Genomic DNA, 5,622 nt, shown 5'->3' with positions numbered 1-5,622 from the left:
TTAAAAATTTAATTGGGTAATTATTTTCTTGTGAAATTATTTTACAATTATATAATACTTTTTAAAGGGTTGCTTGCATGTTCAACTTAATACTTTCAATAGCTTATTTACCATGCTTGCTATGTGTTTGTGAAAAAGCCTGTATGGCATTATGCACTATTTTTTTTCGATTTCTTTCTATCTACTACTCTAAATGCTTGCTTTTCACAAAATCCTTTTTATATTTTATTACTTAAATATAATTGTTATTACAAACATGTTGTTAGTTTGAATGACTTGGTAATCTAAATTGGACATTAAATGCTTGCTCTATACTACTCATACCTTTGCCTGCATGCCAATAAACACCTTGCATTTAATTGTCTTCATATGCACTGTTATATTCCCGTTTATGATTTTTCACATGTAGTCATGACCATGTGTCAACATCATTTATCTTTTCATGTGCATTAATTACCACCTTTCCTATTCTCTTCCTTGCTCTATCCCTTTGAATTCAAGTTACTTTCTTTTTTCCTTTTCAGGATGGCCACCAAGAAGGGTAAAGAGAAAGCTACTCCCAAATCAACAGCAAGGAAAGGAACAGAAAGAGCCCCAGCTGAGGAACCACAACCCCCATCCACTTGCACATCTTAGCATGCACCGAGGACGGTGCAATGTTTAAGTGTGGGGAGGTCGATACCGACTTCCAGGGGTTAGTTACCTTCTTTTCAACACCAATACTCTTATTTTCTTTATTTATTCATTATTGCATCTGCATATTTGATTACATGTTTATTTGATTTTGTGCATTTAGTTACTACTTGGTTAAAGTAATAAATTTCTTTTTAGGACTCTATTTTTGAAAAATTTCACTAATTTAAATTGAAAATTTTTTTTTATGTTAAAACTTGTTTGGAAGTTGTATTTGGAACATGAATTATAGCTAAAGAACACACAACCTGTGAGAATTGAGCTTATTTATATGGTTACATTATTTAAACCATAAATATTTTATTCTTGTGTGTTTACTTCTCTATAATTGTGATCTTTACTTTGTTACAGTCTATATGTCCAATATTTAGTGTATTTACATGTTTGCATATGATTGAGGCCATTATTTGATTTTAGCTCACTTATCCCAACTAAGCCTACCCTTTACATCACCCTTGTTAGCCACCTTGAGCTTTTTAATCCCAATTTGTTCTATATCTTACCACATCACTAGCCTTAAGTGGAAAACAAATTAATTATCCCAATTGAATCTTTGGTTAGCTTAAGATAGTATGTTAATTAAGTGTGGGGAAACTGTGGGAACATGGGTTAATAAGGGAATGTGTTATATTTTTAATTTGATAAAATATTTGGAATTTGGGTACCTACTCATGTGAGACTAGAGAAATTAAAAATCCATGTGCATTGATAAGTTATGTTTATTTTTCTATATAAAAAAAAGAGAAAGAGAAAAAGAAAAGAAAAAGAGCAAATTAAATAAGGGGACAAAATTACCCCAATGTTAAGTTAATGAAAAAAAATCAATGCATATGTGATAAAATTAAAGAAAAGTTGATACATGAGTATGTGATACAAAAGTGAGAATTTTGGGTAGCTAGTCATGAATTAGAATTATATAGAGTATATGTATGTTAGGTGAAAGCTTAGGTTATTTAAAGATTCAATTCATAGCTCACTTAGCCATATATATATCCTCACCCTTACCTTAGCCCCATTACAACCTTGAAAAGACCTCATGATGTTTGCATTGGTACATTAAATATTTGCTGATTGGTTAGATGAAGAACAAAGTTTAGAAAGCATGATTAGAGAAGAGTAGAGTGAATTACCCTATACACTTGAGTGATTAGAGTGCATATACACTACCAGTAAGGGTTCAATGCTTAATTCTATGTTCCCTGCTTTCATAAGCTGTCTTCTTACAAGTTTACTTGTCTTTTATTGTATGATTTAGATTAGTGGAATTTGATTTATATTTGTCTTGGAGAACTTATTTGCTTTTGACCAAGTAGATAAAAACATTTTGCATGTAGTTGCATTCATATAGAAAGGTTGCATTTCATATTAATCTACTATTCCTCTTCATCTTTATAGCTTCTCTTGAGCTTAAGCATGAGGGCATGCTAATGTTTAAGTGTGGGGAGGTTGATAAACCCCTATTTTATGGTTTATCTTGTGCTCAATTAAGTAGTTTTTATCAACTCTTTACCCACTTATTCATACTGTTCGCATGTTTTACGTTGTCCTTCCTGATTTTGTGCTATGATTGAAAACATACTTCTTTGGTCTTAATTTTTGATATGTTTAATCTTCTCTTATTACCATTCGATGCCTTGATATGTGTGTTAAGTGTTTTCAGAGATTACAGGGTAGGAATGGCTTAGAGGATGGAAAGGAAGCATGCAAAAGTGGAAGGAATACAAGAAGTTGAAGGAACTGCAAAGCTGTCAACCTGACCCTCTCGCACTAAAACGGTCATAACTTGAGCTATAGAGGTCCAAACGATGCGGTTTCAGTTGCATTGGAAAGCTAATGTCCGGGGCTTCGATTTGATATATAATATGCCATAGTTGCCTTGACGCAAGACAACGTGGTCGCATGATCCACGCGGAGGCGTCGCAGTGGCAAAAAACCAGCGTGTCAGATTTCTTCTCCAGCAATTTCTGGGCTTTTTTCGACCCAGTTTGTGGCCCAGAAAACACATATTAGAGGCTATAAAGTGGGGGAATGCATCCATACATGATCAAGCTCACAACATCTCCTCTCTCTGAACCTCTCCTCTCTCTTAGGATTTAGTTTTAGGATTTAGGATTATTTCTTCTTCATCACAGGTTCAATGTTCCTTTTATTTATTTTCCCAATTCAATTTATGAACTCTTCCATGTTACATTTGATATCTTTATTAGTACAACTTGAGGTATTTCAGAATTATGATTGCTTTCCTTTATTTATATAAATAATTTGGATTTTTCCCTTTTGGCTTTGGTTGAGTCATTGGAGACACTTGAGTTATCAAACTCATTGTTGACTGAAAATCGGAATTCTTCAAGAATTAAGTCGAGTTCCAATAACTCTAGCCTTTCCCAAGGAAAGACTAGGACCTGAGGAATCGAAATTAATTCATCCACTTAACTTACCTTCATAGTTAGAGGTTAACAAAGTGGGAGAAAAATCCAATTCTCATCACAATTGATAAGGATAACTAGGATATGACTTCCAGTTCTAATACCTTGCCAAGAGTTTATTTTATTATTGCTATTTTATTTTTCTTATCATTTAACATACTGGTTCCTTACTTTCAAAACCCCCAATTTACAAGACTCCTAACCAATAATAAGAACATACTTCCCTGCAATTCCTTGAGAAGACGACCCGAGGTTTAAATACTTCGGTTATCAATTTAAAAAGGGGTTTGTTACTTGTGACAACCAAAACTTTTGTAAGAAAGGTTGATTGCTTGGTTTAGTAACTATACTTGCAACGAGAGTTTACTATAACCTCTAAACCATCAATCTTCAGTTCTTCAAGGACACCTATTGATCAGTTGCTTATATCTTTCCCAAGCTTCATAGAGGGACTCTCCTTTCTTCTGTCTGAAGGTTTGGATTTCCACTCTAAGCTTGCTCATCTTTTGAGGAGGAAAGAATTTGGCCAGGAAAACACTGACCAGCTTATCCCAAGAGTTCAGGCTTTCCTTAGGTTGTGAATCCAACCATGTTCTAGCTCTGTCTCTTACAGCAAAAGGGAAAAGCATAAGCCTGTAGACCTCGGGATCAACTCCATTGGTCTTAACAGTGTCACAAATTTGCAAGAATTCAGCTAAGAACTGATGGGGATCTTCCAATGGAAGTCCATGAAACTTGCAATTCTGTTGCATTAGAGAAACTAATTGAGACTTAAGCTCAAAGTTGTTTGCTCCAATGGCAGGAATTGAGATGCTTCTTCCATGGAAGTTAGAAGAGGTGCAATAAAGTCACCAAGCATCTTCTTTGCATCTCCACCATTGTTATTAGGTTCGGCCATGTCTCCTTCTTTTTCAAAAATTTCTGTCAGGTCCTCTCCAGAGGGTTGTGCCTTAGCTTCCCTTAGCTTCCTCTTCAGAGTCCTTTCAGGTTCAGGATCAGCTTCAACAAGAATGTTCTTATCCTTGTTCCTGCTCATATGAAAAAGAAGAAAACAGAAAAAAGAGGAATCCTCTATGTCACAGTATAGAGATTCCTTTATGTGAGTAGAAGAAGAGAAGAATAGAATGAAGAAAAGAGAAGATGAAGAATTCGAACACAGAGAGGGAGAGAGGGTTCGAATTATGAGTAGAAGAGGAATGTTAGTAGATAAATAAATAAATAGAAGGAGATGAGAGAGGGGGAGAGAATTCGAATTTAATTTAAAATAAAAGGAAAATATTTTTGTTTTCATTTTAATATGTAGTTAGAATTCGAAAATAAAAAGAGAAATAAAATAAAATTTGAAAAAGATAAGAGATAGTAACTAATTTATTTAGTTTTCAAATTTTAGAGAAAAGATATGATTGAAATAGAAAACTTTTAAAATCGATTGGGTAATATGACTAATCGATTGAATAAGAAAAACCCCACATGTCTTGCAAAATTCAATCGATTGTGTATCAATTCTAATCGATTGAAGTTTGGGAAGCCTCAATTTCAATCGATTGGTTTGTACATCCAATCGATTGAATTTCTAACAAACCCGATTTTTTCAACCCAATACTTATGTAATTGGATCAATGATAAAATTATGATCGGTTAAAATTGCAAAATATTTATTACGATTAATGGAAGATCTAATAATTTATTATTGTTTTAGTTTTTTATTCTCAATAAACATGATAGATGAATGATAAAAAAATAATTTATAAAATAAAAAATAGATTTTATAATTAAATAATATATAAAAGACTAATTTATAATTAAAATTAAATAAGGACTATTTAGCAATTATTAAAAAATTTAAAAAACATATTTTGTTATAGGACCATTTAATGGTCCAAACGTTTTGGGACTATCGAATCTTTTGCCTAAACACAAAATAAAAATTTATACTTTTAAAAAATACAATCACTTCTTTAAAAAATTTTACCAAACCAAATATTACTAGTACCATAATTCAACTAACAAGCAAGAAAAATCATTGAGAGAGGTCCAACAAGCTACTTTATGTTTGAAATTTAAAATTTGTTTGACGTCAATTATTTTAAAATAGATTTCCACTTTATTTGGAAATAAATTATATTAAATGTACTTTACCCATCGAGAAATTAAGGTTACATGGCAAGTTTTTTTAATGACATTTCAAGAGTTATTTGAGCTGTCACTGTTAAAATAGTTAATTATAATATTATAGTGTATCTAAGTTGAGTCAAATTATGTTAGTCTAAATGTATTTTTGCAGAATTAATTTTGCTTAAAATTATATTGCTATTAATGTAATTTATATTTGAATTTTTTTCATCAAACATAATTTAAAAAAAATTTATTTAAATGATATTAACCAAAATCATATTAAAAAGTATGTTACTAAAAACACATAATTTATATCGTTTGTATGTCACTTTTGTAATCTATTCAGGGGTGTCCGCGGATCGGATCGGATATGGCCGAAAATTCGATC

This window comes from Arachis ipaensis, chromosome B07 (genome assembly GCF_000816755.2).
Source record: "Arachis ipaensis cultivar K30076 chromosome B07, Araip1.1, whole genome shotgun sequence".
Lineage (NCBI taxonomy): Eukaryota > Viridiplantae > Streptophyta > Magnoliopsida > Fabales > Fabaceae > Arachis > Arachis ipaensis.
The sequence above is the reverse complement of the archived record's forward strand: the minus strand, read 5'-3'. Positions refer to the sequence as shown.